The 22,839-nt window shown below is 39.6% G+C and overlaps 1 protein-coding gene across 8 annotated transcripts in view; it reads right to left on the minus strand.

Moving 5' to 3' along the window:
* Positions 1-22,839, minus strand: part of SIPA1L1 (signal induced proliferation associated 1 like 1) — a 157,357-nt gene that overhangs the window by 69,561 nt on the left and 64,957 nt on the right. The window lies entirely within an intron of this gene.

Genomic DNA, 22,839 nt, shown 5'->3' on the forward strand with positions numbered 1-22,839 from the left:
GAGCTTAGAATATTTGGCTGGTTTATTTCATTTATATCCATACTTCTGTCTCAAAGGAGTCACTCAAGGTGGCTTACGTCAGTAAAAAATACAAAACAATAAAACCATGATATTTTGAATTATACTGGGAGAAAAGAGAGAGCAAGTTAAAAAAATAATAATTAACAAAAGTAAACAAAATCAACCAGCCACCTGGGAAGACAAATGCCTGTCGGAATAATAACAAGCCTTCACAAGGTGATGCAAAAGCATCAAGCAGGGAGCCAACTAAACCTCCCTAGGCTGAAGTCCCCCATTCTGGGCGCAACCACAGATGGATGGGAGGTGGTCTGCTCTTGATGGGGTTAGACTCCCTGTGAAGGAGTGGCTTGGGGGTACTTCTGAATCCATTGATGTCACTTGAGGCTCAGGTGGCCTCAGTGGCTCAAAGTGTCTTCCATCAGCTTCAACCGGTGGCCCAGCTGTGTCCACAAGCAATATTAGCATCACATTAATTTTGCTTGGCACTGCGGAGTCTGCTGGTTTGTTTGGCATGTATAAAATATCACCAATATTACAATTCAAAATGTGAGCTTATGCAGGTGCCAGGTAGCCTGACAAACAATGTGTGGAACCTGTGCCTTGGCCAGTTTTAAAACCCACAACGTACATATGGCATTTTTAAGCCTAGCTCTCATCACACCCTGAAGTAACAGCCTTATTGCTTCTGTTTAAAAAGTTTCATCTAACAGGAGGACAATAACAGAGCAGAACTTAATTAAACAGAGAACGGCTGTGATATTTAAATGAAAAAAAAGAGCTATGAATATTCTATTGACTGTAAAGATCACTCGAGGTATCAAAAGCCAGGACCAATATACTGGCAGAATACAGACTTAATTGACATTCCAAGGAATTACCAAATTAATCAAAATGTGTTTTTATGAGATAAAAATTCTATACAATATGTGAGCTCAAAAGGGTATTAACCGAACCGATTTCTTGAAAATAGTACAATTTTAGAACAGAAATCACTTCTAGATTTCCTTTTAGTGGCTAAATAGCCTTATAGAAGAAGGAACCCAACACAGGCTTATCTAGGGGAAGGACCACCTCAAATCCTATTCCGGTTTCCCATTTCTCCAGTGAGAAGTCTTGATGACTTGTTGCATGTTGATTTTGTTTACTGTGAGTTTCAAAAAATGCATTGCTACATGTAACCTGTCTTCAAGCGATTTCTATTCGGAAAGGTAATAAAATAATAAATATGCCACTAATTTGATGCTTTGCATCACCAAAATAAAAACACTTTTAATGAGAACATTTCCAACACAGATCTAATCCTACTTTGTACATCTTAACCAACCTACTCGGAGTTAAATACCATCTATGCATCATTTTCATATAATTCTCTTTCAAAGTATAACATGTGGTAAATTTCAAATAATTCTTCCAGAGTTTACCGCAGAAGTTTAGGTCTATGTTATGTCCTATGTCCATTGCCCAGTGTGTCCTTAAAGCTTTGACTAACGCATCTTTCTTTTCCCATTCCAATAATGTTATACATTTTTTACAATAGTTTATCCTTATTCCATAATAGTTCTCTTTCAAACTGTGAGCTTTGATCCGGAAACCCATTTTTTAAATCTAATTTGAACATATCATATATTTGATGATACTGTAACCAATCCATAATTAAGCTCCTTACTTTTCCATTGGTTTCAATCTAGGTCCGCTCCCTGTGAATTCCAACAGATCTCTGTTGTGGCCCATTGCCTATGCATGTTAATTCTCTTGATTGTGATTGCTTCAATGGGTGATGACCATAAGGGTTTTTTTTCCCTTTCCAACAAGTTTGTACCAAACTCTATACAAATTTATCCTGATGTGGTTTGCAAAACTTTTATAAATTTTTGCTTTTCCATACCAAAGACATGAATGGCAGCCAAACTTTAAATCATGGCCTTCCAAGTCTAAAATATATGAATTTTCCAATACAATCCATTCTTTTAACCAACATAAACAAGCTGCCCCATAATACAATTGCAAGTCTGGCAGAGCAAAGCCTCCTCTTTTTTTATCAATCAAAATTTTATGTTTAATCCTAGACTTTTTCCCCTGCCAAATTTAGAAATATCTTTTTTCCATTCTGAGGCAGCTTACGTTATTGACAAAAGGATCAATTGGAATAAAAACATCTTAGGTAATACATTCATTTAAATGGCTGAAATTCTACCTAATAGGGAAATAATTCTTTCCCGTATCTCTATCTCTTTTTTAATGTCTTTCCACAGTTTAATATAATTATCTTGAAATATGTTGAGATTTCTCACTGTCAGCCAAATCCCCAAATCTTTTTTTTACCTATTTTTAGGCCAGACAACCTTTCCAAAATCTCTTTCGACTGCTCATCTATGTTTTTAATCAACATTTTAGTCTTTTCTACATTTATTTTAAAGCCTGCCACTTTTCCAAACTTTTTAATTTCCTCTAAAAACCTTGGGAATGCTTACGTTAGGTTGTTCCACTGTTAAGACCACACGCTCCTCAAAAGCCTTTAATTTATAAGTTCTACGCCCTAGTTCTATACCCTTAATATCTTTGTTTCCCCTTATATTCTGCAACAGTATTTCCAACGTTGTAATAAACAATAATGGGGATAGAGGGCAGCCTTGTCTAGTTCCCTTCTTTATTTAATAATCTGAGAGATTATTATTTACTAATATTCTTGCAAACTGCTCAGTATATATTGCTTTGATTCCTGCTAAGAAAGCCGAGAAGTTTGTTTTCTTGCTTTGTTTATCCCCACATTTTAACTCACTCCATCATCCAGAATACCTCAAATTCATGCATGCGTATTGCTACCACATTCTCAGTCAAGGAGTCTTGAGTAGGTTCTTCTCACAAAATGATCTGTACAGAGAATGCTAACACAGGGGTGGGGAATGTCACCTCCTGCCCCCAACAATCCTGTCCCTACCATGCATACCCCATAAGTTTCTTATGTTATAGAAAGGTATGAATGTGTCTTCTAAGCACAACTGACACAAGAGGAACACAAGAAGAAGAACCCTGCAGGATTAGGTCAAAGGCCCATAGTCCAGCACTCCGTACTCACAGTGGCTAGCTAGGTGTTCACGGGAAGCTCAAAGTCGGATGTGAGTGCAACAACACTCTTCCCACTTGAGATTCCCAGCAACCGTTATGCAGAGACCTGCTGTGTTATCCAGGTTCCTGATCACGAGGAGGCTCCTAAGCATGTTCAGCTGACTGCTCTTAGAAGGTCCCTTTAGACCTTCCTGCTCAACACAGGAGGGTTGATGGTGCAGCATTCATGGCTGACACACACAGCTCTACAGAGCTTACTCACCTTGTCATTCCTTGTACATCTGATTAGCACTACAGTGTCACAATATTGTTTACCTTATTAGAATTCCAATGCATCATTTGCCTTATGGCACATCTCTTTAGGAGAGAAATCTCCAAAAAAAATTATTTTTTTTTAAAGAAAAATTCATTATTCATCACAAGCCACACATATAACAACACAAAATTATTTCAGTTGCAGGCTTGTACATAGCAAAGTACAGTAAAGAAGCAAGGAAAGTATCCACCAATGTAATATTATGAGAACTCCCATCTTATCACAAGGTTCCTGTGCTTCATGCATTACCCACTTTCAATGTTTCCCCACACGGCCTCTCCACATAGGCGTCTGAGAGACTTTAAATTGCTAAATTTCAAGAATCCGTATGTTGTTGGGACAGCTAAACATCTATCTATTGAAACAAGAAGGTACCTGAAAAGAATAAAATAATTGCTAGGTCCTTCCAGAGGAAAGTGGCTGCTATATTCTGGGAGTCTCATCAGAACTTTCCAGGCACAGAAACCTATTTATTTGACTAAATAAAGAGTTTAAGAAGATAAAACAACATTACTGCGCTATTGTGATTCTGCTCTGCTTTCCAGCTGCCAGTTTTAGACATGGTGGATTTAGAAACAGAGGCTTCTAACAGACTGTGTTTGACTGCCAGCATCTTTGTCCTCTTACAAGTTCCTTTCCCCCTATTCCTTGAAAGCACATATCCTGTTAGAAACAGTATGTGGCTGGCTGCCAAAGAAAGTTAAATAGATGCACTTGACTTAAAATATATTGGTTATCTACCTGTGGAAAATTACTTCTCCACATAGAACAAATGCCCCTATCAACTCATCCCCATCCATCCATCCCATTGCTTCGCAACCTTCCCTATACAGTGGTACCTCGGGTTACATATGCTTCAGGTTACATCCGCTTCAGGTTACAGACTCTGCTAACCCAGAAATAGTGCTTCAGGTTAAGAACTTTGCTTCAGGATAAGAACAGAAATCGGGCTCCGGCGGCGCAGCAGCAGCAGCAGGAGGCCCCATTAGCTAAAGTGGTGCTTCAGGTTAAGAACAGTTTCAGGTTAAGAACGGACCTCCAGAACGAAATAAGTACTTAACCTGAGGTACCACTGTATCTGACACTACTTCCCACCCCTCATTCCTCTCATTCTTCCCCTCCGCATCGCCATGCTGTATCATCTTCCTTCTCTCTGGGACCTAGTGCACTGCCATACACTTTCAACATGGTGGAGTCCCAGAACTGATCTCCCCGCCTCTCCTCTGTTACTATTTAAATAATAAAACCAAAATATATTAACTACACTGTCTAGCTTGGCCTATATAGATAGGGAAGTGACACTTTCAGGTTTAATTCACTAACATCCAGTGTATAACGCTGTACGTCGTTGCAAAGAATGGAACCTTTTACATACTTTGTTAGCAAGAATTATGAATTCTTCAATTTTCAATTGTAACTATATAAAAAAATACATTTCTTAGTCCAAAAACCCCAAAACCACTTGGGTTCATTAAGAACAGTAGAAAGACTTTTTACCAAGCACTGTTTTTAGTAAGTACTAAGAAAATAACTAGTAATAATAGATTATATTTATTCAAACTAAAAATCAAATAAATTTAGGCTGCAATCCTATACAAACATACTTGGGATAAAATAAAAAAATTCCTTCCAGTAGCACCTTAAAGACCAACTAAGTTAGTTCTTGGTATGAGCTTTCGTGTGCATGCACACTTCTTCAGATGCACTGAAACAGAAGTTGCCAGATCCTTCTATATAGTGAGAAGGTGGGGAGGGGTATTACTCAGAAGGGTGGTGGGAATGGGAGATTGGCAGATAGCTGAGATGAGCCTGTTGACGACTCTAAACGACTGTAATAGGTCTTACAGGAAAAGGCAAGGGGTGAGAAGGTGACAACACCATTACTGGCCCCAACAACATCACACATACCATCTCGGGACTATTTAATTGCTCATCGTCTAACATTGTGTATGCCATCAAATGGCAACAGTGTCCTTCAGCTCTCTATATTGGACAAACAGGCCAAACCTTACGCCAAAGAATAAACGGACATAAATCTGACATCAAGAATCACAAAACAGAGAAACCAGTAGGAGAACACTTCAATCTCCCAGGACATTCTATACAAGATCTCAAAGTAGCTGTTTTACTACAAAGGAATTTCAGAAATAGACTGGAAAGAGAAGCTGCTGAATTGCAACTCATTACCAAACTTAAAACCATGAGAGACCTGGTCTGAACAAAGACATTGGATTCTTATCTCATTATACATGACTAAGACATTTCTCACCTTCTCACCCCTTGCCTTTTCCTGTAAGACCTATTACAGTCGTTTAGAGTCGTCAACAGGCTCATCTCAGCTATCTGCCAATCTCCCATTCCCACCACCCTTCTGAGTAATACCCCTCCCCACCTTCTCACTATATAGAAGGATCTGGCAACTTCTGTTTCAGTGTATCTGAAGAAGTGTGCATGCACACGAAAGCTCATACCAAGAACTAACTTAGTTGGTCTTTAAGGTGCTACTGGAAGGAATTTTTTTATTTTGACTATGGCAGACCAACACGGCTACCTATCTGTAACTGGATACTTGGGATAAGTTCCCTTGAACCCAAGGGGGCTTACTTCTGAGTAGACATATACACTTTGAATTACTTAACAATTGCCCTTATTCCTGAATTATGTACAGGGTGCAGTCTTCTCTCCCAAATACAAAAACTGTTATTAAAAACTATATGGGAGCTTTATATGGTTATCAATTTTCTCATGTTTGCAGGGTGTTTTAAATTGTTTCTCTCTATTAATAAGATAATTGAGTATGTATATGTATGATTGAGTTCATTTTTATTATTATTAATGTCATACTGTAACCTACAATGACGAGTGCCTTAGCTTGAAATGCACCGTGATCTGATATTTTCTACTGAAGTCACTTGATACCCATTTTTTTTTAATTATGTGCGTTTAGTCTTCCAGCTCAACTAAACTTTCAAGAAACAACTGGCATACTGGGAGTTGGGATAAAGATGCACTCTGCCCTGCTAAACATTTTAGGCATCCTGGTGAATTGCCCAAAGCCCTAGTGTGTGAAGTTGCAATTATAAGAAGTTAGCAATTTAGGTCAGAAGCAGGGAATGGATTTATTCTGGACTAATTAATCCAGATTTAGTGTGGTTTTTACAAGTGCCTGAAGGGCTCCAAGATAATGCAGAAGGCGGACTGGAAGTGTGAATGGACTGAATTCTAGTTTAAAGCAAGCAGGCTGCAACACATCCCTTCTATTGCTAAAATGATTAGTGGAGTGCTATTTTCTCCAGGCAAGAATGTCACCTCTTAGGAGGCACCACACTGGAGCCAAAAAATGAATGAAGCACAGCTTTTCAAACTGAGTCTCTTATCTAACCGCTAAATCAAGAGTGTAATGCTTAATGAATTGAAGATATCTACAGGCACCCAGCTGGCAACTTTACAAGTCCCTGCTACAGATATTCATGCAAGACTGGAACAGAGCAGGTCACAGCGCTCATGAAGCGAGTCTCAAACCCTTTGAGTATATTTCTGGGTAACATTCTGTAACTGCAAAAGAGAATCCAAGGAATCTGCTTTGCATAGGTATGTACAGCACACTTTATTAATTATAAATTAGGTAGGGTTCATGAGAACAAAAGAATTCTATCAGTGAATGTGCTAAACATTGGCAGGTTAATATTAGGCAAGCAAATCTTAGTGCCACCTGATTTGCAAACAGTTTAATACCACACTGAAACCCACTGTATGCAACATGTTCAGAGCAAAAGAATCTGTGCTCCAATATTCTATACTAGGAAGGTCTTTATCCTTGATTTTAAAAAAAAAATCATAAAATTTTAGAAATATTTCTTCATTAGTGGAAATACTAACAAGAATGCAGTTGGATAAGAAAATAAGATTGATTAGGCAGTGGCTGTGAATTCCTATGAGTGGCAGAGAACATTAGAATAAAGGGGAAGGGGGGGAGAGAAACCTTCAATGGAAGTGAAAAGTTGTTGGTGTGTGTACAAAAGCTTCCAATTATTATTCAGACTAAACATATACACCGCAGAGACCTTTTAAAAATGCTCTTTACTATGAACTATAAGCATGTGCCATAAAGCATCTTATATACAGCTGAAGAGGATACAATATTTACATTCCCGCCTTCAGATACGATTTGAAGAAAATGTTTAGAAGTTATAACTTAATTGAAAGTAATTGGAAATAGTTACCCAGAGACACAGTTAAAGATGATGTAGTGTAGTCTAGCTATGAAAGGGAGGAATTGCCCATGTTCTCCCAGCTTGGGGAACTATGGTCTGTTTAAACTAGGGGATTGAAACAAACCGGAATCTGAAAACATGGTTTGCTCTTGTTGGTTGTCAAACACAACACAGGTTAAACAAGCCACAATTCCTGAAGTTTGATCATCACGAGAAACTATGATCTCAGGCAGTGACCATTTTGCACACATCCAATTGATGTGTGGGTCCTTTTGGACGTGGTAGAAGGCTGAATGGGGCGGAACAGGCTTATGCGCACTCCACTGACGTGTGTGAGGGCCAGGAACGGACCCCCCCCCATGCAAAGTGGTGCCACCTGTAACATAAAATCAAAAGCAGAAGCTTTTGACAGAAAAGAAGAAAGAAGCATATAAGCCCAAGCATTATGCAAACTGGTGTAGGTAGTGTACTAGGGTTCTATCCAAAGTACTACTTTGGATTTATACTTGTGCACCCGGAACTGGTCTGTGACCGTAATAAAAAAATAAAATTCAATTCAATACTTGTTGAAAAGGACTTTCCCCATCTCCTCCCCTAAACCTCTTCTAGTGGTTCCCCCAAATGTCCAGAGAAGATCTGGGGCTGGATGGGGAAATCCTTGTGCTGACAGGACGTGTTTGTTGTATACTGTCCCAAATCACAAATTCATGAACTCACAGGACATCTTAGGTAAATCATCCTAATTGACAATATGGGGATAATACGAGCTGTTGTGAGGCTTACTTGAGATAACGTGTGAATAACTATTTTAAAACTTGAAATGGGCTATATAAATATTTATTGTTATATTAAGTATTCCATTTACACAAGCACTGCCACTGTAAGATTCTTTGGAACAGTACAAAAAACCCCCCCATGAAGGTGACTTTGTACTAAGCTGAGAAGCTTCAAGGAGGGGGGGGGAGAATCTCTAGTTGCTGTGTCAGCATGGTATAATCAGCTATTAGATATCCCTCAGCGATACTGCTTGATGCTATCACACAGCAGCAGTTCCTTTCAACTCCTTTTAAAGGAATTAACAGAGCACTGCATTACCTATGTTTGTCTAATATCTCAATGACCCAGACAACATTTTACTTTGCTGAAATCAGAGAGTCTCCCTGCTTCTTTCAGTCTTACTCATCTCCACATTTACTCACTACGCCAGCCACCAACAGATTCAAACTAAGCTTAGCATAGGACTTTAATGTATAGGCCAAACACACGACATCAGACCAAGCTTGGAATTTCTAAAGGCCTTTTCTGAGATCGACTTTTTGGGTCATATCCAGGCTCAGTAATGCTTATTGTTCAGCAGCGGCAGCCAATGTGGTGGCTGTGAGTGCAGCGGCCCTTGAGGTCTTCCTGTTGGTCCCAAAGAAAGCTCTGAGTTCCCTACACACTGCCTTTGGTCATGAGGTGATGAGAATAGTTACTTCTTTTTCCTCTTGAAAAGTACACACTGTTAAAGGAGGAAGTTGGAAGGGTGAAAATCTCCCACTTAACTGTACCTCGGGTTAAGTACTTAATTCGTTCCAGAGGTCCGTACTTAACCTGAAACTGTTCTTAACCTGAAGCACCACTTTAGCTAATGGGGCCTCCTGGTGCCGCCACACCGCCGGAGCATGATTTCTGTTCTCATCCTGAAGCAAAGTTCTTAACCTGAAGCACTATATCTGGGTTAGCGGAGTCTGTAACCTGAAGCGTATGTAACCCGAGATACCACTGTATGCTTTTCAAGGCTCAAATTAAATCTACCGGATTTGATTTTTACTTAGATCCCTTGGAAAAACAAATATTGTGTATATGTGTGCTTTTTCTCCATCTTTCTCTGGCTGATCCAGGTTAGGGTGTGTGGATAGAAGTGGTCGTGCATGATGGTACCCAAGGCACTAAAGCAAAAAAAACCAAATGTGTCCATGGGTCTAAAACATTCTGTTTTCAGCTTCTCAAATTCAAATGAGTCAGCTTAAAAGTTTGAGCCTAGGCGAAACTTTATACATGCACCTCAACCTAAAGTTTACCTAATCTTAGGCTATGGAACAAAAGCATCTGAACTGGAACCTAGACTGTGGCTTCATCTTTTCCATTTATGTCAGCATGAGGGCACAGCCACAAAAAAATGGTAAAGGTGCATAAAACAGAATCCTGCTGGCTAAAACCATGTGGTAGTTTCTCCTTTTGAAATATATTTATTTTTAAAGTAATCCAATTACTATACATCACTTGAGTTTAGTCATTTTGTGATATTGCAGCAGAACCTCCCTCCTGTCCATATAATTTAGTTCATTATGGAATGTTGTTATACTTGTTGGCTTTGCACATAGCATTTTCATTCTAATGTACAACTTAATCCCACCAAATCAATTTGCTGAAAAGGGGGATTTGATAAACTTCGAGGCAACAAATTAAACATTTTAAATTTGTTTTTCTCATGCTGATTTGAACCAGGAATAATACTTTTTTTTAAAAAAATACAAAACATATCATACAAGAACAAAAGAAGTGCCAGACTAACACCACCCAATGGTCACTGGTATGAGGCTTACACACACACAAAAAGAAATGCACAAAGAAGAAGAAAAGTTAGCTTTGCTTCCAGCTGTGTTTGTTTTGCTGTAAACACAGTACAGCAGTGAGAAACGAAGCATATGGCAAAACAGTATCCCATTGCCAGCCTAATTTCACATAAGATAAAGCAAAAACCAGTAAGCAACCAAACTGACCTCCCAAAAATTAAAATTCATTATACAGAAATTATTATTGTGTCAATCTCTATATATTCAGGATAAAATGAAGAAACAGTCTGCAAAGATCTCTGAGGTGATTTTTTACCTTTACTGAGGACCAAAATTACTATCTAAAGGCACCCAATTATATAGACTGCATGAAGTCATGATCAGGTATCATTAATTATGAAAAGGCCTCAAGATCTTTCACTAATACACATGATGATAGAGGAAAGAACAAGGGATCATCTCTAAATCTTACATCTTCAAAAGAGGAATACACTCTACCACAGTTGGCCCTCATTTAGCAAAACTTTTTTTAAAAAAAACTTTGATTTCCAATTGCAGCATTCTGATATTATACACCTGTCTTTTTTTTTAAAACCAGATAAACTTGCACAGAGATTTCCTTTTGATTGCAACAACAAATGCGCTTCACTACCCCACCCCCAACCTGTCAACCCTCTGGTTAAAAACTTGTCGTGCAACTGAATGTCAAAATGCAGTAAGCCTGCATGCAGCAATGCCTTCATGTTTCATGGCGTATTAAAAATATGCTGTTGAGCATCAAATAAGCATTTGCTGTGCAAGTGTTCCCTTTGCACCTTGCTTTGAAGGTTCAAAGAAAGCTATTACGGCCTACTTCTCTAAAACATTACACACCGCAGTAAACACTGAAAGTTAAAAGGATAGATAAAAGAGATTCAGATGGCAGCTTTTCTTTAAAAAAAAATGTAGTACTGAACATAGATGTAGAAATAAGAGATTTGTTACCATAGAAATATCAGATAAACTCTGATAACTGTTTGGCAATTATTATTGTTCCAGAAGAGTGCTACTACATTGTTTCACAGCAGTGCAATTGTCATACAGCTCACTGCCAACTGCAGCATTCTGCTGTGTGTGAATGGTGTTACTTTAATCATCCTCAGCATCTCACAATAATAACATTTGGGCTTAAAAAACCCCGATAATTAAAATGAGAACAACGTTCCTATGTTGTCAATGGTATATTGGAGAAAAAGGACTAGTACAAGTGGTATGTGGGCATGTAATGGCTGATGCAGACAAAGATTCATATCCAGCAATGTTTCCCTTCTGCTCCCAGCAATAAACTGTTCCCCTGCCAGAGCTAGAAACAAAGGGATCAGCTCCCCATGCAATCGTACCCGGGGGGGGGGGGGAGAAGTGCTTCTTGCTTTTATAGGAACCTGTCCCAGTATACAGTGGTACCTCTGGTTAAGTACTTAATTCGTTCTGGAGGTCCGTTCTTAACCTGAAACTGTTCTTAACCTGAAGCACCACTTTAGCTTAACCTGAAGGGCCTCCCGCTGCCGCCGCGTCGCCAGAGCACGATTTCTGTTCTCATCCTGAAGCAAAGTTCTTAACCTGAGGTAATATTTCTCGGTTAGCGGAATCTGTAACCTGAAGCGTATGTAACCCGAGGTACCACTGTACTTGTTACTAGTAAACGTACTTCTGCGTCTACTCCCGAACATGGCTTCAGGGAACTTCTCTTTCATTTTCTCTTTGTAGTTAGAAAAGCCCATCCATAATATTTTCTTCTTTGGGACCTACCAATTCTACACAATTAAATGTGCATCACTTAGGATTTCAACGCAGGTTTGAGCAGGTAATAGGAATGAGCACATTTGACATAAGTTGTGTCAAACAGGGTTGTACTGAAAGATTACTGGGTTGTTGTTATTTTTAGTTCAATGCCTGCTTTCCAGAAACAAGACAAATGTCAGTAAATTTCTCCAGATTTCAGCACCTCTGATTGGCACCAAGCTTTTGCATTTCTGTGCTTCAGTGTGCACTACTGATTCAGTCATAACATAAATACAGTATAAAGTTGAAAAGCGAGCGAACAAGCACCTATTTTCTGCAAGCAAGAATTTCCAGCCACACTTACAATAAACTAGGTCCAGCTAATTTCTTCAGGGCTACCTTCCAAGTAGGTGTGATCAGCACCACAGCCCAAGACAATTAGTTCTCTGTTTTGCTCAAAGAATGCATAAATGAACAGCCGAACAGCGGTTGGAATAAATTCTAACAAGCTCATGTCCATGATATTATTCTGCAGATTAATAGCCAGCTGGGCTGTACTGAAAGCCCAGATGGTTATTAATCTACAGGAAGTGTCCAGCAGCCAGCTTAGTGCTATTTTAAGATGTACAGAAAATGTTTAGATACCCTATGCTTCGTTTCCAGCTGCATCCAACGTTCCTGAAGTTGATGAGTATATATTAAATACGATGAGCGTATTTAGAGACTCGTCAGGTTCTCCCTTTGGCTTGCCGGTTACTTTAAGAACATCTGAAAAGGCAAGTGATGTCTAGGAGGGAAGGGCTAGATTTGCAATAGTAAAAACTTGTGGCCAGATTTAAATAACCAAGCGTGCCAGCAGAAGGGCTTCTACTAGCACAGTGGGGCTTTCCTCTCCTCTTCTCCTCCCGATGTCTCCCAAATCTGCTCTGGGGGGTCGAGAGAACCACTGAACAGTGCACAGTGGGAGGAGGGGAGGTATTCTTCCATCTGGAAGGCTGAAATGTCTGCACTGATGGAACATGATACTGAATGTTTCACTCTGTTCTTCCCTCAATTAACTTACTTGCACAGCTCTTTTGACTTAAAAGATCCTTGGAAAAGGAAACGAGAAATTTCTCTGGTTTCTGAAATTCCATTCCTGTTTTTAGAACAACAATTTCAGAAGAAAGTATTTCAACATTTCAAAAAGTTATGTTATAGTTTCTCAATTCAGTGTTTATGGGAAACATTTTCTCATAAATAAACTGTTGGTTTATGGGAAACATTTTCTCATAAATAAACTGTTGGTTATTCCAGTTTGATTTTTTAATATATACTGTTGGTTTTATTGCATTTTATTGTTTTCTGTTGTGAGACACCTTGAAATAAGTATTTTAAATACGTATTGTCTCAACTGCTTCATTGTAACATGATTCTTAGGTAATAAGTAAAATTTGACAGTTCCTCTCTTTCACTATTTAGCAGCTGTACACATCCTTCTCTCAATAACAAAAGCTGAATAACTTGCCTCCTTTTAATATTAAAAAAATCCCTTCAGTCTTTTAATAATTTAACAATGCCTAGGGAATTGTAAATTTGAGTAAAATACAAGCTCATTTTGAAGAAAAAGTTTTTAGAAAGCATATGACAATATACTTAATATCCTTTCACTCGCAAACATATTTCCAGCTGTGTAAAAATGCTACCTTTACTGGAGGCAGAGGGACTTCTCAGTAGCAGCTGTGGAACGCCCTCCCTTCAGATGTCAAGGAGATGTCAAGAATTACACAACTTTTAGAAGACACCTGAAGGCAGCCCTGTATCGGGAGGTTTTTAATGCTTGATGTTTTTATTAGGTTTTCAGATATGCTGTAAGCCGCCTAGAGTTGCTGGGGAATTATCATCATCATCATCATCATCATCATCACTTGTTGGTTATTTTGCAGTACTAGACAAGACCATGAAATAAACACATTCAGTTCCTTTTTATATTCATTTTTTGAATCATTTTAGTATTCTTACATTTTTTAGTTGCAGTCATTCATGTTAATTCAAGGGCTGCTCAAATAACTCTAAATAATTCAGGTTTGGGGGAAATACACAGGCAACTCCCCATTTCCACAGGGGTTGAGTTCCACTTCAAAGCGCTCACTGGCAGAGCACGCATTAGCATACATCACCTCGTTATGCTCACTCCCCCATTCTGCCCCCATTCCTCCCTCTTTTGGGTCCCAAAGTACTTGCATGTCTGCGGTCACACATCAACTGGACCCACTCAAAATGGTCGCCACCAAGGTATATCCACTAATGCAACAAAAAGCTAAACTTTAAAATAATTTAAAAGGCACATACAATGGTATATATCTGCTCGACTGCATCCTGCTTTTTCTTCCCAGGTTTGCTGTCAGGGTTGAAAGGAAGCTCACCGCTAGCCTTAGAGGTAACCAGAGTCTCCCTCTTCCTTTTCTTGACTGCTGCATCAGCATCAAAGCTCATCTTTTAGCAGCCATGGCCTGGAAGCCATTTTGTTTCACTCATAATGCCCCTGATGAAAAGGGTGGAGGGAATGGGGGCCACCACAAAGAACAGGGTTTGAAATTAGCTTATAGTTACACCCCTCCTCAGAGCCTATAGCCCCCAGGGCAGCTTTAGAAGGAGATGCAAAACTGCATAAAATGCAGATAAAATGAAATAACAAGCCTTTATTTCTTACACCAGTCCCAGCCAGCATGGTTAATAGTCAGGAATGATGGGACCCTATCTAGAGGCAAAAGGTCATCCACTTCTGCTTTATTCCCCTCCTCTAAAAACACTAAACACTATATTCAGTCTTCCAGCCTTTATTTCAGATACTTTATGCAGTTAACCTGTGCAAACTGGGTTGTATCAAACTCTACCCTTATGCAAACAGGAGTCCTTCCATTCACAGAAGTGTGTTGTGTCTTTACCCTAGAAGAGGTCTTTCCTAATAGAAGGAGGTGGGATTCTCTCCGCACCTTCTGTGCCACCTTCCACACACTCCTGGAGGGACCCAAACCTGTGGAGCAGATTTTCAGGGGACAAAAGTGGCTGAGGGGAAAGGTGAATTGGAAAAATAACCCCCTTTCCATTACTAGAGGTGTGAGCAGGATCTGAAGTCCTTCGTTTCATGGAACAGAAAAACTGCATTTCATCCATTGGTGTTAACCTAATACATCCATGTGACAACTTTAAAACATTTTAAAAATTGCTATTAAAGCCATTCAAACTATCACAAGCACTTAATTAAAATCTAACAGTGTGCACAGAGAACATGCTTAAACATCTCTCAGTAAAATTCCTAAAATTGGGTATCTGATACTTATACCAACATTGACTACCATGATCTTATTAATCTGGGAAATATGGTATGCCACAGGAATGCAATCATTCACACAAGAAGAAAATTAATTTATGACACTATGAAAAGAATGCAAGCTTTTCAATCATTTCACTGTACAGCTTCCAAAAATGCAAGCAGCCAAAGGGGTGGGGGGGAACCCTGAAGTGTCGTTTTTTTCACAGAGCTCAGTCAGCATATGAAGCATATACAAAGGAAAGCCTTTGCATTGTGCATTTCTGTAAGTATTCAGCACATTTTTGCTTTAGTTTTATAGAAGAGCCATCACATACATAAAACCCAGTCCTAGCTTACCATCTTCCTCAGTACACAGAGAATCGTTTATAGAAAGGCTGAGATTCCTGAAATCAGGCAATGCCTGAAAGAAGGAATTGGGGGTGCAGGGTAGTGACTGAGGTGCCACTACCACAATAAGTGTAAGGTAAGCAAGCGACGGGGCCATTTCACCAGGACTGATCTCCCCCCCCACCAGGACTGATCTTACCACCCCCTACCTGGGGCTGGGCAAGGTCAGGTTTTCAACATCACACAATGTTATCACCAGCCCAAAATCATGATTTGGTGATAAATTCCACTGGCCAAATGGGTTTCATATTTTTGGAAATACGGATTTCTATCTGATTGGGCACCAATCCTGGCAAAACTTTTCACATCAATTAATTCAACTGGAATAATGTCAAATTGTTGGACATCTAGCATTATAGTTCCAATTTATAAGAGAGGTGATCAAGAGGACACTTAGAACTACCACCCAATAAGCCTCCCTGATGTCCCTGCTAATATATTTGCACGGCATATATACTGCTCTACTAGACAAATCAGAACAGTGGGTAGAAGAATATCAGGTTTTGTGCCCATTACAGGCAAGTTTTGTAAGGGGTATAGCACAATAGTGCATTGTCTTGAATTACCTTATACAAAAGTATGTAAACAGATCTTTAAAGAAGTTATGTTACATTTATTGAGCTTTCATCTTTGTTTGACTCAATAGACTGGCAACACTCATGGAAGAAACTAGATGCCATTTCAGTTGATAAAACACCTGCTGTTTCTTGTGAAACAACTTTATACCAATACTGACATTAAAAGTAGAGTTGGCAGGACAGGTTTTCTGTCTGATTCAATCCCAACAGTGTAGGCAGTTAAACAGGGCTGCATCTTGGCACCACTTCTATTTAATCTTTACATAAAGAACATAGGCCAGGAGCTTGCCTCCTCATCTGATGTTTTCCCTCCTGCAGTTGGGAAACAGAAGATCCCAGTCTCGCTTTATGCAGATGACATGACACTCATCTAATTGGTAGAAGGTTACACATCAAATTTAGAAGCTACTGTAAGAGAGGACTTATAGCAAAACAAAGGTGGTGGTGGTGGTGTTTGCCAAAAGGAGTAAACACATATAGACCATGGATGGACATAATATCGAACAATGCCAATCATATAAATATGTAGGGCTTAATTTTTCTGAAAATACCCTATGCCACACCCACCTAGAAACAATAGCACTTTCAGCTACATGCTTATTAGGGCCCATAAAGAAACTGCATCACACAGAGGGCCACTGTTTTGTAGAACCAGCATTTAAAAAAAAATTGTAGCCAAGATTGTGTCTCACCTTTTATATGGTTCACCAATCTGGGGTAACCACTGCAGGGAGGAACTTGATGTAATTCAAAATAAGTTCCTGTGTATGATATTGGCAGTGCTACATAGTACACCCGGAGCATTACTAAGAACTGCACAAGGTCTTCCTTCTATAAAAGCCCATAGACACAAATCTAAATTTTTGTACTTGGAAAAAATATCATTACAACCAGAACAACACTTAGCCAAAAGATGGGGTTTTTTGTTTTTGTTTTTGTTTTTTTTTGGATTGCAGAATAGGGAAGGCTGGGTAAAATCCTGTAGAAGTCTGATGCAGAGTTATGTGATCTCTCCAACTTCTGGTCGTAAGATATGAGATATTGTGTTTAGCGAAGATGCAAAAATAGATCTTGAATACATAAAAAATTGTAAATCTGCTATTTGGTATATTAAAATTAAAACAGACCACAAAAGGGCTATGTACTTGCAAGAACTAACTCCCCCCCCCCCCGGTTAGACTTGCTTTCACCCAGCTCAGCTTCCAGACCATGCCTACTGAATACCTGGCTGGGAGATATACTAGCAGACCTGCAAGAGAGCACCTCTGTGTATGTGGATCAGGGTCTATTAAGGATATTGGACATTATATTCTAGCTTGCCCGTTGTATGAGTCACCCAGATCCAAATTTATCTCCCCTTTGCAGACCGCCTCAGAAGGTCAACCAGATGTCTTTAAAATTAAATGGCTGTTGGAAGATGTTGATAAATGCATCAGTTATAGGGTGGCACTATTTGCACTAGAGGCAAGAAATATAAGGGCAACCTTTATGGATAGTGCAAATGCCAAACCCTAGGGATAATGAACAGAAGGAATGTTTTTTTAAAAAAAATCTGGACATTGCAGATGTGTCTTGGTCTGACGTGTGAGATGTCTTTCATTCTGGACTTATATGACTTGTGCTTGTATTGTGATGGACATTGGCTATAAACTATAAAAATCTATTGAAAATTTTGCAGTGTAAGTAGCTTGTATTATTTTCTTTCTGAGCAAACAGCAGTATTTAACACACAACAATGTCCATCATTCATAATGCAGCATGCATTTATAAGCTATAAAACAAGCATGGAGAAGTTTACCATTGATTGAGTCAAGACTTAAACAAAGAATTAAACTCCTGATTTAATTAGTAACTAATCCATATCTCCCCCTTAAACCACAACCCCACATGCATGCACACTACATGAATGTGGTTAATATTTCATAATTTATATTATCCCTATCAAAAACTTTGCATTAATTAAATTGCATTGAATTGATTTTACGTCAACATTTTTAGAACTAAGATCTATAAACCTGCAGCTACTATTTGACCAAATAGTGACTGAATTAACTTTCTATATTAGTAGGATATGGGAGGTGGCATGGATTTACTAGGAATATATGTGAATTGATTTATTAAGATTATTTATGTGCGGACTTTCAGGTTACAAATCCTCCCATGGCAGCTTACAAGTAACATTAAACTATTTTTTTAAATAAAAAAAACCTCCCACAGCAATCAATATTAACATACAATATCAGGATCATTCACTCAGGGTACTTGTTAGAAAGGCCATGGTGGGGTAAGGGGAAGTGACTAGCTACAGCAGGATCAGACATGATCTTCACCTGCATCCCCCCACCTCTCTTTGTGTATTCAAAATAATGTGTGCTTTTTAAAAAAATCTCATTATAACACTTCAGCCACTCTCCTACTATGTGTTCTGAAACATGAACAAGTTTAACAGGGATACTAGAAAGCAATTTCCCACAGTAAAGTCCCCCATCTAGAGACATACATCTACAATACCACCTGGTCCAGTCTGCCACCTCCAGGTCAATAACTCAGGAATAACTTATCAAGGCTCCATGAATTCCACAGCAGGAATGATAGTAAAATTAATCTCTCATGGTAGCAAATCTATTTTGGGGTAACAGTGACCTTGCATGAGTCATTACCAGATGCCCAGCAGGCAGATGACACCAAACTGGGAGGGGTGGCTAACACCCCAGAGGACAGGATCACACTTCAAAACGACCTTGACAGATTAGAGAACTGGGCAAAAACAAACAAGATGAATTTTAACAGGGAGAAATGTAAAGTATTGCACTTGGGCAAAAAAAATGAGAGGCACAAATACAAGATGGGTGACACCTGGCTTGAGAGCAGTACATGTGAAAAGGATCTAGGAGTCTTGGTTGACCACAAACTTGACATGAGCCAACAGTGTGACGCGGCAGCTAAAAAAGCCAATGCAATTCTGGGCTGCATCAATAGGAGTATAGCATCTAGATCAAGGGAAGTAATAGTGCCACTGTATTCTGCTCTGGTCAGACCTCACCTGGAGTATTGTGTCCAGTTCTGGGCACCACAGTTCAAGAAGGACACTGACAAACTGGAACGTGTCCAGAGGAGGGCAACCAAAATGGTCAAAGGCCTGGTAACGATGCCTTATGAGGAACGGCTAAGGGAGCTGGGCATGTTTAGCCTGGAGAAGAGGAGGTTAAGGGGTGATATGATAGCCATGTTCAAATATATAAAAGGATGTCACATAGAGGAGGGAGAAAGGTTGTTTTCTGCTGCTCCGGAGAAGCGGACACGGAGCAATGGATCCAAACTACAAGAAAGAAGATTCCACCTAAACATTAGGAAGAACTTCCTGACAGTAAGAGCTGTTCGACAGTGGAATTTGCTGCCAAGGAGTGTGGTGGAGTCTCCTACTTTGGAGGCCTTTAAGCAGAGGCTTGACAACCATATGTCAGGAGTGCTCTGATGGTGTTTCCTGCTTGGCAGGGGGTTGGACTCGATGGCCCTTGTGGTCTCTTCCAACTCTATGATTCTATGATTCTAGGTGTTCTTTTGTGAAACCAATTTATAAGATATAAGCTAACAAAGTGGTTTCAGGCAGACATTTCTGAAGACAACTTATCAACACTTCACTGTGGATGTCTATACCGACTGACCAAATCCATGAAAAATGTGTTCATCACTAACTGTAAAATAGATGCAGTGGTACCTCGGTTTTCGAGCGTCTCAGAAGCCGAACGTTTCGGTTTCCAAACGCTGAAAACCCAGAAGTAAATGCTTCCGTTTTCAAACGCACCTTGGAAGTCGAATGGCTTCCGCTGTCTGTACATGTGTTGTTGTTGTTTTTCAGTCTTCTGCAGACTGTTAGAAAACTGAGGTATCACTGTATTGGGTTTAATACCTGCATTTAACTTGTAAACAGAAATTTCAAATATCTAAGATTTTTTATATTAAAAAAATGCATATAATTACATTCTGGACACTTTTCAAAGAAAAAGTTTATGGAATCAAGTACAGTACCCAAAAATTCCTGCACCTTACACAAACCCCTCCTGGGAACTGCAGGAACACATCCTCTGCCCTAAGAAAAATTGCATTTGGAGAAAGGTATACAGAATGGATAGTAAATCTTACTAACAGCAATTTTGTAAACAAGCTGTTTTTTCCCTTCCAGTCAACAAGCCCCTCAAATTCAGATCTTTTGCAGCCAAACTGGTTGCCCACCTTTTGACTATACCCCCGTTTCTTTCCAGGAAATAAAACAGCAGCAATGGCAGGAGGGAATTCTGTTCATCAGCTGGCTTAGGACTCTGCCCACCCGCTGCTGCTCCCACCTTCCTTCCTATGACTAAGGGGCCAACAACTCTCTTCCAGTTGACAAAAAAATCATCCTGGCTGATTGCCGAAAAGGAAAAGTCTTCCACATAAAAAGCAGCAGGAAGACAGGCATCAAATTCCAAAGCATGGCCACAAAGAAAGCTCCCTCCTGATTCCCCACAACCTCATCTCTTCACACAATAGGTTGGCCAGATGCAAATGAAAGCAGGCTCATCTGATTAAAAACAAAAGCCAGCATGTTGAATTGGGCCAGGAAACAGACTGAAAGGCCATGAAGTTCTCTCTAATGAGGAGTCACATGATCACGGAAGCCAGCTCCAGCCTTTAAGCTGCTGTATTCTGGCCCAGCTGAATTTTCCAAACAATTTTCAAAGGTAGTCCCACCTAGAAAGCTTTCTAACTTCCAAATCGAGCTCTGTTTGTCAGCTATCAGGCAAGTGGCTGTTTCCAAGCTTGATTAGAAAAAAAAAATACAATCTCAATAATATCTAAAGTACATATACCAGTACTTTGGTATTGGGAGTTTTCACTTTCCCTGCAAGGGTCTACAGTGGTACCTCGGGGTTAAGTACTTAATTTGTTCCGGAGGTCCGTTCTTAACCTGAAACTGTTCTTAACCTGAAGCACCACTTTAGCTAATGGGGCCTCCTGCTGCCGCCGCACGATTTCTGTTCTCAACCTGAAGCAAAGTTCTTAACCTGAAGCACTATTTCTGGGTTAGCGAAGTCTGTAACCTGAAGCGTATGCAACCTGAAGCGTACTGTATGTACTACTGTATTGTCACAGCTGGCAAGGTGCTAGGACCAAGAGCTTTGGCACAGTCAGAGAGAATATGGCCTGCATCCCATCCCACCAAATTTAAATTTTGTGACCAAATTTTTATCCTTCATGAATAAGGCTGCATGGCTGATATTCATGAGAGAGCTCTTCTCTGCACAGTTGCGAAGGTCCAGTGATGGTAACCAGCTGAGGATAACATTTCAGTTCCAAGACGGAATTAATCAAGGAATGGGACAAAAACATATCCATGTGTTTCCCAGAGACACTGATTTAATAAAGCTGCAGGCTGTCTACTGACTGAGTCCAGAAAATTTCCTTTTGTACTGTTTCTAAATCTGTGTTTTCAATTTCTTTGTGTCTACACTGCGATCAATAGCCTTCATCCTTTCTATTCCCAGAATTCAAATACATAAGGGTTTATATGTCTTTGCTTCTGCAGTAATATTATTCACAACATACATCCTAGACAACCACCATGCCTGGCAGGTCATACAGCAACAAATTCATCATTAATAGGATAGACTTTTTCTAGGTTTAAAGTTTGAAACTACCCAGAGACATTTCAGTATGAGTACATCTGAGAAAACACACACACACACACACAGAGAGAGAGAGAGAGAGAGAGAGAGAGAGAGAGTAGGATTCAAAGTGTACAACTTTCTTCCATAATACATAACATAAGTGCTAGGTAGCTCTTATGTTCCCATGGTTATTGCCATAATGTTTTTATAACCAGAACGCTAAGCACGATTAAAAAAAAAAAAAGTGTGTGCCTGCTATTTTGCCAAGTGAATTCTCTCCCCTCCCCCCACCATTGCCACTTCAGGGGGGGAAAGGAGGGGACAAAGATAAATGTGCAGATCCTTTTATAATTAAAATTCCAACCACAATACAGTGCATGAAAGTGCATTTATCACCCTTCTGAATGCAGTAAGAATGATTTAGAAAATATTTTATCCTTTACTGTCTTTCATTTGACGTGAAAGCACAATTTATTTAGGATGGATACACAGCAGAATTCTTAAATGCCGCCAATCTCTCTAGCCACATCAGAATAAGCTATAAATCTGAGCTAGGAAAGATTACAGCTGCTAGGGCTGTGCATCTTTTTTTAAATGACTGAAATCCCAGCAGACACTGCTGCAACAGGTCTAGAAATTTGCTGCTGAGAAGGAGAAAGCCTGTACCACATTATTCCCCTTCGGCCCTGTAAAAGGGGAGCTCACGGCTTAATTTTTAAAGGGATCAAGAAACCATTACGAAGAACCAGACAGCTGCTCAAGTCAGGGAACCTACAAGCCTTTAAAGGATTTTGCATCATGGTTTGTAAACAGTATGATACCAGTTAAGGCAAACATTTTAGATACTTTAGGACATTCATCTGGATAAGCCCATCATACATCAGTTTGGAGCATAGTTTCCACAGGGATAAGCGGTCACTGTTCAACAAAGACAAGTAGATATCAGTTACCTAATGCGCCCCCCCAAAACCCCA

This window comes from Podarcis vaucheri, assembly GCF_965113315.1.
Source record: "Podarcis vaucheri genome assembly, chromosome: 1".
NCBI lineage: Eukaryota > Metazoa > Chordata > Lepidosauria > Squamata > Lacertidae > Podarcis > Podarcis vaucheri.